At 37.1% G+C, this 11,960-nt stretch overlaps 1 protein-coding gene across 2 annotated transcripts in view; it reads left to right on the top strand.

The window, feature by feature from the left end:
* Positions 1 to 3,465: 3,465 nt before the first annotated feature.
* Positions 3,466 to 11,960, top strand: part of MGA (MGA, MAX dimerization protein) — a 129,816-nt gene continuing 121,321 nt past the window's right edge. The window contains exon 1 of one of the 2 annotated variants that reach the window (XM_015595921.2): positions 3,466 to 3,562. The gene's annotated coding sequence lies outside the window, so the exon portion shown is untranslated. Of the gene's footprint in view, positions 3,563 to 3,783; positions 3,855 to 11,960 lie in introns of those variants that run through there. The other variant, XM_015595923.2, reaches the window with a different exon arrangement.

Below are 11,960 nucleotides of genomic sequence, written 5' to 3'. Positions count from 1 at the left end.
CCTCTATTTCTGTATCACTCAGTGTGTGCTAGATTATGTGAGATAACTGATGATTTCAAATCTCAGTGTCTTAAAACAACCTAAGTTATTTCTTGCTCATGATACATGTTCACTGCTAGTTGGCTTAGGGTATCTGCTCTGTGTCATTCATATTATGAGACCAAAGCTGATGGCATAATCACCAGTTGGAACATCGCTTGTAGTTGTGGCAGAAGGAAAGAAAAAAATGGCTGAATTTTGCACTGGCATTTAAAACTTCCCAGGAGTGAAACATGCCACTTCCACTCACATTTCATTGCCTAAGCAAGTCATATAATCAGTCCTAAATTCAAAGGAGCAAGGAAGAGCAATTATGTTCCTGAAAGTTAGGAGAACCAGAAATATTTAAAAATAGCATAAATGTGTACAACCATTTCCAAGATTACTACTAACACTCTTCAGCACTCAGTAAAATATCTGTCCAAAAATTCCACATTTTATAACTTCTTATATTATGTATTTAGATATATTTGCTTATATTAAAAAAATATTTTACTCAACCTAAGAGCATTCACCGCATAGGACATTACAAACTGTTTACTCGTCTATGAAAAACAATATAGATGACAAATTTTGTATTCTGAAATCAACTTTAACATGCTGTTATCATTATAATAAAATATTTATATTTGTAGGGTCTAATAGAGGTAAGAGTTGAACTAATGCATGGAAGAAATGACAAGTAAGTGTTGAGCTTAAAAGATATTTAAGTGTGGGAAGCAACAGAACTTTGTAACCAATCAAATGTGGAAAATAGATGAGAAGGAGTAGTTAAGGATAATGGAGATTTCCTAGACTGGGAGACTTATTGGAATGGTGGTGTCACTGTCCATTTAAGGGAATACAGTAGTAGCTGGTATGTAGGGTGGAGGGACGGGTAATTAATTTGATTGTGGAAATACTGAATTTCAGATGTGTATGGTGAACTCTGCCCTAGCTAAACCCTTTCTTTGTTGGGAGTGAATGATGAAGCTAGAAGAAGAAAAGAAACCACAGGAAGGAGACTAGGAAGGGAGCATCTAAAATATTGTGTTATATAAGGGAAGAAAAAGTGAGCTTTGAGGGAGTCTTTACTCTGAGGTATTTAAATATATTCAATTTTAATCTCCTTGAAGTATAAGCACAGGTACCCCCTTCACCCTCTAAGCATTATTTTACTTCAATAATGTCTACAGTTCAGCATTTTAATATGTTAAGAAAGAAAACAATATTTGAAGTAAAGGTAGGAGATAATGTAACAATATGTACCAACAGATGGGCTACAGTCACCAAGGAGTCTAAAAGAGATCGCTGTGTAGAAATCTGTTTGTGTGCCTCTAGCACTGTCTAGGGGAGAAACAGAATAGTGGAGAAAAAAGGATTCAAGAGTCTGCTATATTGGACAGAGTACAAGATTCTGGTTAGAATACAACCTTTGCCATTAATTAGTACTCACATTTATTGAGTGCCTTCTGTTTATCAGGAATTGTGATAGGAATTCTAAACATTTTTTAAAATCTCAGAATCATCATGATAATCCAAAGACTAGGTATGATTGGCCACAATATATAGTTAATTGAACTGAGCCTCAAAAAGTTAAAAAACCTGTTTAAGGTCAAAGTATAGTAAGTGAGAGAACTGCAGTTTCACTCAGATGGTCTGACTTCAAGGCCTGGGCTCTTTCCACTATAGCAATAGACCCCAAACCTAGTCGTGCATCACAGTTGCCTGGAGAATATATTAAAACACATTTTCCAGCTTCCTACTGAAGCTTGTCTCAGAACATGTAATATCAGTACAGTACTTTTCTCTCAGTACCTGAGTTAGGATTTCATGTAATAAAGTATATAGTAATTTTCCATAAACTTCAAGTTTAATATAGATGTAGATTTAATGATTTTATTATGTGATTATCTAATTCTCTTTCTTTTATTTTTAATTATTTATTTATTACATTTTTAAATCGAGACTGGTTAGTAACATAATTTTCAGCTGTACATTATTAGATATCTGTATACACGACAGCATGTTTATATCTAAACTAGTTTCCATCCATTGTCATACATTTGACCTCCTCTTAGCTATTTTTCCCTTTCACTACTCCCTCTTCCTCTCTGGTAACCACCAGTCTGTTGCTTCTATGAGTTTGTTTTTGTTTGTTCATTTGTTTCTTTTTGTTTTGTATTCCATGTATGAGTGAACTTATATGGTTTTTGTCTTTTTTCATTTGACATTTCATTTAGCATAATACCCTCAAGTTCTAAGCACGTTGTTGTAAATGGCAATATTTCATCTTTTTAATGGCTAAGTAATATTCCATTATGTACGTGAATGTGAGTTTGTGTGTCGCATTTCCTTTACCCAGTCATCCCTTGATGGACACTTAGGTTGTTTCCATATCTTGGCTATTATAAATAATGCTGCAATGAACATAGGGGTGCATACATCTTTTCAAATTAGTGTTTTCATATTCTTCATATAAATTTCCAGAAGTCTAATTCCCTTTCGATTTTCTAGTCAGGAAATAATTTTCTGATAATTAATTAGGCTCATTGAGTACTTAGAAACTAGAGAAGGATGCCAGAAACTATATGTTTTGGCTTAGTAGCCACATTATAAATTAATACATTTAATTTCTTGTTTATAAATCAGTGGTCTTGTGAGTCTGACCAGTGGTAGTCAAATTCCCCAAGCTTGATCATCCCTTTATTAACTGAAAAAACAAAGTTGAAATCAGCAGAGCTGAGGAATGAAGTTCGAAGTGGAAGAGGTATAAATTGTTTTAATTGGGGGCTTCACGGGAGTGCGATATTAAATTTTGACCTGGAGGGTGTGAATAGGTTACAAAATTAACTTGTTCTGATTTAAGACCATGTTTTCTCAGCATTAGCAGATGGTGTTTTTCTCCATTCCAGTATACATAGTATTAGCTTGAGCCAGAAAATGTAATAGGGCCATATCTCTGGCCCCTTTAAAATGCCTCCTGCTCTCCACTCCCCCTTTCCCAACAAGAGTAGTAAGTGTGCAAAGAAAGGTCTAGTCTTCAGTCCCAAGAGAAGTTCTGGTATTCTATCCTCCCTCAAGTAAGGTTTGCAGTAAGAAGTATGTAAATTAGCATTCTTTTCCATTGACCATGAAAGGCTGGTAGTTTACTTGTAAGCAAATACTCTTGCTATTTTTTTTGCAATATTTACAAAGGCACTCAGCAGGCACTTACTAAATGCACGGTCTCTGAGGAAAGGTTAAGCGGCTTCCCCAAGACCACACAGATAGAACAAGTAGGGGAAGGGGGATTGAAAGCGCTTGTTATATCCAGTTACACTCCCATAATTACTCAAACCGCCTCATTCCGTGTCCAAGGACCGGGCTTTCAACAGGACACGAAAGGAATGCCCGGGAGGTGAGAGCCAGGAAATCGGGAGAGGTGCCTTTCCCGGCATGCTCTGCAGCACACCGAGGGGCGCCAGACGTATCCCGGCGTGCATCGGGGAGCGCCCAAGGGCGATGGTTCCCGGCTCCTGGAGGGGCACGCGAAGTTAAACCGGTAGGTGTGAGCTTCCGTGGTTTTGAGACTCAGCTTTCTGGTTTCCCCTTTGTGGATGCAACCCCCTAACTGCAGAAAAGGAGGTCCTCTAACTACCCTCCCTTTCCGCGTGCGAACGACTTTCGGCGCCGCTTCGAGCACGGTGCCAGGTGATTAGCGGTTAGGGGCAGGCCTGATCTGAGCACGTGACCAAAGCTGGCAGCCAATGACTAGCCGGGTGGTCCAGCAGCGCGAGGATTCCCGGACCCGTGAGCCGAGCAGCGCGTGGGCCCGCTCCGATCCGCCCCGGCAGGTACGCGCAGGCGCCTTGGTTGCCACGCGCTCCGTTCGTCCCCACGCGCCCAGTGGCGTGTACTGGGCGCGAGGTGTTAAGCGGCTGCTTGGGTGTTTTTGTGGGTAGGGGGAAGGAGAGGGTTGAGGGGTAGTGGCGTCACGTGGACGCCACAGCCAATCGCAGGCCGAGGCGCACCCACAGTTTTCCCCGGCGCCCCGGGGTGCGACGTGTTCAGTGAGGTTCGGCTTAGCCCTGACGGCCGGAGCGCTTTTTCGAAGCGCGTGTGCGGCTTGTAAAATCTTGCCACAGGTTTTCGCAGCGTCTAGCCCCGCTGTAAGCACGGACGACAAGTTGTCGGCAAAATGGCTGCTGGAAAGAGTCGCCTAGCAGGGGGAGCGCTGGGGCCGCGTGAAGGTCACATGACGAGGTTGGCAGCGCGTGCTGCTGGCGCGGGGAAGGGGGAGGGTGGGAGAGGGGAGAGGCGTGGCCAGTCACGTGCCGTCGACTGCGCTGGCCTGTGGTTTTTCGTCGCCTTTGCTGCGACCAGATTGTCTGCTTTTACTCCTCCCACCTCGAAGTGTGGCAAGCCACGGCGAGAAGCTGTATTGTGTAGTGGAATGAGCCGAGGTCTGAGAATTAGGAGACGTGGGATCTAAGCCTTTGGCTACTGTTATAATTAGCATGTCACGTTGCCACTCTCGGCCTCCATTTTGTCATGTATATTTTAGCTCAATAGAGAATATCTTTTTAAGGTCTTTCATGTGGTATATGACCTCTGCCTAATCCTAATGTCATGCACATAACAAGAGTAAGAATGAGCAAATTATTAACAATTATGAAACAGTCTCATCTCACCACAAGAAAAAAACAACAGTCCTGTCCACCATCGTTAGAGTGATGTGGGGAACTTGGTGGAAGTAATTTGTTATAATAGCCTGGCATGTTTGTCCATGTTTATCAATAGCATTTAAACTCTTACCTGCCCACTTTCTTAATTTGAAAACTGTTCTTTTAGACGACTAGTCCCTGTATGTTTTCTGGAAAGAAATCGAGATAAGTAGTATTGTCATAACTATGGAGATGGGGAAACACAAATAGTTAGAAGGGACTTACTAGTCCCCCATAAGACCTCCACTTGGTTGGCCAATCTTTGTAAAAAATTTAAGGTTTCTGGTCACGAGCCTTCAGAGTTTTTCATGGTTGCCTGTTCCCAGCTTCAGCTCTTCATTTTACCAAAGGTCAAGGCCTTTAGTGAAATGAAGCAGGCATACGTTATATATTTTTCATGTCACGCTTTACGTTTTATGCTACTCTTTGATGTACATTAAAGAGGCTTTGAATGTTGTGGTAATAAAATCTGGAAAACATTGAGCAATCAATAATAGTTTTCACTTTTGAGCAATTATAGTTAACATCTTTCTAGCTTAATACTTTATATGTCTTTATTCATTTAGTGCTCATAACAAACCTAAGAGGTAAGTACGATTATCTCCATTTTACTAATAAGGAAATAGCAACAGAGAGATTAAGTAACTTGCATAAGGTCATAGGACTGATAATTTTACAGAATTTCTACCAGAATTCCTTTTGAAAACTTGACAACATGATTCTAAAGTTCATGTAGAAGAATGGACCTGTAAAGTAGGAAAAATTTTGAAAAAGAGGGGACACTAGTGAATATACAAATAAAGCTGTGATAATCAAAACAATAAGTAGTAACTCTGGAATAGAGTAGTGGAACAGAATAATAAATCTAGAAATATCTAATGCTATTTAGTGCTATAAAGGTGGCATTTTGAGAAAAAATTTCAAAATTATGTTGGAACAAATGGCTAACCATTTGAACACAAGGAATTGTATCTTAAAATGTAAATAAAATGAAAATCGAGGTGAATTAGTTATTTCAATGTGAAGTCAGAAAATTACTTTAAAAAATGGATGAACAGTTTTTCAGTCTTGGAATAGGATGAGCTGTTATAAGCATGACTGAAAAGCAGACCCCATAAAGGCAAAGATTGATAGAATTATTGCATAAAACAACTGCTAGTTGGCAAAAACACTATAAAGTTAAAAGGCAGATTTATTCATTCAGGATTCATTTAACATATTTATTGAGTGCTTACTATGTGCCAGGCAGTTTTTCAGGTGTAAGGAGTCCAATGATGATCAAAGCCGGGCACATCATGGGAAAAAAAATCTTGTACTATATTTTGGACCTACGTTAATGACCTTAAGATCTAGTGGATGGGCAAAAGACATCAATCAATAGGTCACACGTACAGAGACATACAAATAACCAACAAGGGTAAAAATACATTATTTTTCACTTATAAACAAATGACACAAAATACCCCCCACTCCGGGTCTGGCTAGTATTGGCATAGGGATGGTGAAATTGGCACACTTGTACACTGCTAATGGTGGATACTTAAATATGAACATCCTTAAAGGAGAGCATTTTGGCTATACTACTGAAAGCATTCAGAGCCTATATGTCCTTTGACTCAGCAGCTCTTCTTTGTTAAGGCACTAGTTGGTATGTTTGCAAAGATTTTCATTTAAGAGTTGTCTTTCTAGTGTTTTTTATAAAAGCAAAAACTGGGAAAACTTAGATGTTAAATAATAGAGGATTGGTTAAATATATTAGTGCTTTCATAGAGGGAAATACTTTGTAGATTAGTAGACTTGATATAACAAATTTCTATTAATGACTTGGACAGCATAGTACGTATATTGTTACGTGTAAAAAGTAGGTTACAGAATTATGTGTAGCATAATCACATTTTTGTAGGAATATACCTATATGTGTTTATTTACATAATAGTTTAAAATGACATACATCAAATGTAAACAGTGAAGTCTACAATGATATACATCAAATGTGAACTACCAGTGTGTTTATTTTAATGGTAGGATTTTTGGATAAATTTAATTTAAAAAAATGTTATTTTTTAGAACTCTTTTAGATTTATAGAAAAATTGCAAAAATGTTATAGAGAGTTTACATATACCCAACACTCAGTTTTCCCTATTAATAACATCTTATATTAGCATGATATATGTGTTATAATTGATGAACCAATAAATATTGATACATTATTATTAACTGAGATCCACAGTTTAATAACATTTCTTCAGTTTTTATCTAATGTCCTTTTTCTATTCCAGGATTGCATTCAGGATACCACAATACTACAATAGTTTTTTTTTTTTTTTTTAATTGTACTGATGCTTTATTGATGGGTGACATTCCAGAGAAGAAGATGTGAGGGGGAAAAAGGAACTCAGGGAGAAAGGGAGAACAAACGAGGAATGTATTACCAAGATGGCCATAGCTTCATTGTAACAAAGGTGGTTGCTTATCTTCCCAGGCATCTCTAGAGAGTTCCTATGAAGCTACTGCCTCTCAGAACCATCCATTACACAGCCGTAAGGAGTTTTAGTAATCATGTCTCCTTAGAGTCCTCTTGGCTGTGATAGTTTCTTAGATTTTCCTTGTTTTTCATGACTTTGATAGTTTTGAGGAATACTGGTCAGGTATTTTGTAGCATGTCCCTTAATTGGTATTTGATGTTTTTTTCCCTTATTAGACTAGGGTTAGAGTACATACTATCAACATGACTTGTTACTCTTGTTACTGACTTTGATCACCTGCGAATTTGGTTTCTAAATTTTTCCTTTTCTTTAATTTAAATAATTCATATTACAATATAAAAAGCATTCGTTATAATCTGGGCATGTCTGTCCCTCTTTATCAGTGGCATTTATGATAAGCAGTACATTGACTAGCTGGATAATATAGAAAGAGGATAATGAAAGTTATAGTCAAAGAAAAATAACTGGCCAAGTTGCTGGAGGGGCTAATTATAGAAAGGAATTAAAGGCAGTGGTACAGTGTAGCCTGTTTTAATGATCTTCAAAGTGGTTTAGAACTCTGTTCAAGGAAGAAGGGTCTAGTAATCTAATCATGAATTAGATCTAAATTCAAGGGTAGAGAAGGAATTATTCAATTATGCATAACAGGATGAGAATATAAATAAGTTAGATTAGACTAATTAAGTTAATTTGTTCATTCAACAACCAGTAATTAACGAACATTACTGTATGCCAGATATACTAGGTCTAGGGATTGGGTAGTGAATAAGACAGTCTCTACTCTCATGTAATTTATACAATAATAGGTAATAAACTAATAAATAATATGATTTCAGATATTTTCAAAGTGCTGTGAAGAAAATAGTACAAGAAGATAGAGTGTAATGGTGCTAGCGGATTTGGTGGTTCTTTTAAATAGGTTGCTAGGTAAGACTTCTCTGAGGTAACATTTGAACTTAAAGAGACCTGAATGATAAGGAGTAAGTCATGCTAACATGTGGAGCATTTCAAGCAGAGGGAATACTAATGCACAGACTCTGGGGTTAAAATCAGTTTGGGATTTTCAAGGAAGTGCAAGAAGGCTAGTGTTCTAGAGTTTGGAGATTTGCTGGGGTATTAATTGGTGGTAGTGATGGTGGGTACAATGGTAGGTCATGATATTGGGAAGTTGATGTGACTCAGATGATGTAGAGCCTTGTAAATCAGGAAGGCTTTGAATTTTATTCTAAGTGTGATGGAGCCCATTGGACAGTTTTTATAAAAAAAAAAGCGATACAATTTATATTTTAAAAGATCACTGACTGCTGTAGAAGCAAGAGGGGCAGCAGGAGACCATTTAGGAAGTCTTTGGAATGAAATGATGAACTGTGGTGGCTTGGATCAGGGGACCAATGATGGATGCAGTGAGAAGGGATCTGATTCAGGGTATATTTTGAAGGTAGAACCAATAGAATTTGCCGATAGATTAGTTGTGGGAGGTAAGAGAAAGAGAGGAATCAAGGATGATTCCAAGGTTTTTAGCTAGAGCAGCTGGTGCTTTGTACAGAGATGTAAAACTGGAAGGAGCTATTTTGGAGTTCAAAATGAATTTAGTTAGATATGTTGAGTTTGAGTTTGCTCACTAGATATCCAGGAATACCCATTGAGTAGGGAGTTGACGGTTCAAGTCTGGAACCCAGAGGCAAATCAGAGCTGTGAATATACTATATTTTGGATATCAGTACATAGATGTATTTAAGTGTTTAAATACATAGGTGTTTAAAAACATGGGTCTGGTGAGATTAGCCAGGGAGTAGAGGAGAGGGCCAATGACTGAGCCCTGAGGCTAAGTTGAAAGTATGGACAGAGGAATAGGTTACACTTAGATTTTTTTTGTATCTGCATCAGCACAGTATTTACAGAACAGCATCAATATGATATAATACTAAATAATGCCTTTGAAATGATTGTAATGTAACTTAGGTTTTTCCTGTTATATGAACTGATTCTTCAGATTTTTGTCACTGTACTACTTGAAGATTTCCACTTTCTCTCCATTACCTAGGGGCATAAACTCCAAATTTCAGAGTTTAACATACCAGACCCATCATTATCTGACTCTACTCTAGGGTTCTCTCCTCTTTATCCTCTCTCCTCTTTATCCTCTCTCCTTTCATACCCAGTTTGTTTTGTGCAATAGCCCTTTATTTGCTTAGAATACTCTTTCTTCCCCTCTTCCTGCTCTATGCCTCAAACCCCTACTCAGTCTTTGATGTCCAGCTTAAATTTGCTATGTAATTTCTCCAGATTTCCCCACACAGAAGTTGGCTCCTTGCTGCACAGTACTTCCTGAGCTTTGTTGTTTGTACTTTAATTTATACTGGTACAAAATGAGTTGATATTTTGACTGGCTTTTTTATTCATTTGTTTCCCCAGTGCTTGGCATGTGGTAGATGCTCAATCATAATGCTCTGAAAAAGTTTAGAAGTTTTGTTTTGCCAAAAGAGAGTAAATAATTAAAACTAGATCTTATAATATACAATCATATGCTCTATTAGCTGAGGTTTTTAGAATTTTTTTTACAGTGAGTTTTTGGTTTCAATGATATTCATTCACTGTGATGGAATTTAGCCAGTACTAATTATAATGAAATGATGTCAGGAGTCTTAGTTCAGAGACATTTTAGGAATGTTTTAATCTGTAGGACTGAATAATGCTATTCTCTGGAAGCAAGCTATTATAATATTCTTCACTTGCCCACTTTCCCACCCACCTTCTCAGTAGTCAGGAATTCTATTTTAACATTATATGTATACTTTGAGCTCTTTGCTAGAGAAGAAACCTAATGTAATAAATCCAGTAGAATCAGCAGTACTCACTCCAGGGATGTCCTTTAAACTGTTGCATAGAGAGAGGCTTAATCATGTGAATTATAAGTGTGAGAGTTTTAGTCTGTGAGCTCAAAGTAGAGTTAATTATTTTGTCATTCAATTGTCAGCATGTATTGAGCACCTACCTTACATGGGCACTGTATGAGGTGCTGTGGGGGACACACAAAAGAAAGAAAAGATATGGTTCCCTGCACATGAATCCTTGACAGTTTAGTTGAGGAACTGAAACATAACATTAAAAAGGAATTTAATCTTAACAAGCAGTGTATCAGTAAGTGCAAAGTACTATGGTATAAATCAAGAACTTTGTATTTCTTAAACCCATAATTATATTCTCAGAGTTATATGCAGTCTTATCTTGCATCAGTTTTCAACATTTCGACTTGACCTGCAAGCTCTGCAATTTCTCCTATCCTTTAATGTTTCTAGTTTCAATCAGATGTTGATTTGGCTCTTTGCTGGATATGATGAAAGCCCTATATAGGAAGAGTGTTCTGCTTTCAAACATTTTATTCTTTTATATCTATAAAGCAAATACATAAGGTAGAATGTCATTTATTCTTTATAAGCCTGACAAAGGCATACTTTCATAGCTTTGTTAGGTGTAGCTTTTCTTAGACATACTTTTTCCTACTAAGGGCAGGAAGAGAAGAGTATAGAACCTAGAGAATAAGTTTTGTGTGTGTATGAATATGAGTTTAAAAGTACAGTTCAACCTTGGGGTTAGAGGTGCTGACCCCTGTACAGTCAAAAATCTACATATAACTTTTGACTCCCCCAAAACTTAACTACTAATAGCCTACTATTCACCAGAAGCCTTACCAATAACATAAACAGTTGATTAACACATATTTTGTATATCAGTACATAGATGTACAGAGCCTAGTACATAATACATATGTACTGTAGTCTTACAATAAAGTAGCTAAAGAAAATGTTATTAGGAAAATGATAAAGAAGAGAAATTACATTTATAGTATTGTATCTATCTGTTGCAAAAATCCAAGTGAATCCATGCAGTTCAAACCTGTGCTGTTCAAGGATCAATTGTACTTGTTTTTTAATTTGAATTATAAAAGCAGTTTTCTTCTCATTTGAGAAGATATGAAAAACAGATAAGCACAAAGAAGGAAATAAAAATTTTTCTAATATGATAACTACCACTGTTAACCTTATTGATATGCTTATAGACCCTTTTTTTAGTGGCAAGTTTTGTTTTTAGTAAATAAAGTGAATAGCTCAGATACCTTTAGAAACAAGTGGATCTTTACATAAGATCGATCTGATCAGATTACTTTCAGTACAATTCTTTAGTGGCTTCTCATAGTAAATGGAATCAAGTTGAGACAAGTTCAGATTCTTTGGCTTATCTCATTTACCATGTGTCTCCCTCATACACGTTTGTTTTATCCATACTACATGTACTACTTTCAGGCCTCTAGACCAGAGGTTGGCAAACTTTTTATGTAAAATGCCATATAGTAAATATTTTAAGCTTTATGGGCCTTACTGTTTCTGTTACAGCTACTTATCTCTGCTGTGGTAACACAAAAGCAGCCATAGATAAATACATAAATGAATGATCATGGCTATGTTCCAGGGAAACTTTATTTATGGGCACTGAAATTTGAATTTCATGTAATTTTTTAAAGTAAATTTATTGCGGTGACAAAATTTCATGTGATTTTTGTGTGTCATAAAATTTTATTAAAAATTTTTTCAACCATTAAAAAATATAAAACCATTCTTAGCATGTGGGCTGTACAAAAACAGGTGGCAGGACATGGCTTGTAGAGCTGTAGTCTCCCTTGCTTTGCTCTAGCTAGACTACCACAGTTGCTGTGCTTCTGTCTGTATTCAATACCCTTTTCTCCATTTC

The sequence above is a fragment of the Pteropus alecto genome, unplaced genomic scaffold, assembly GCF_000325575.1.
Source record: "Pteropus alecto unplaced genomic scaffold, ASM32557v1 scaffold86, whole genome shotgun sequence".
NCBI classification, from domain to species: Eukaryota; Metazoa; Chordata; class Mammalia; order Chiroptera; family Pteropodidae; genus Pteropus; species Pteropus alecto.
Note: the sequence above shows the minus strand (reverse complement) of the source record. Positions and strands in the feature narration are given on the sequence as shown.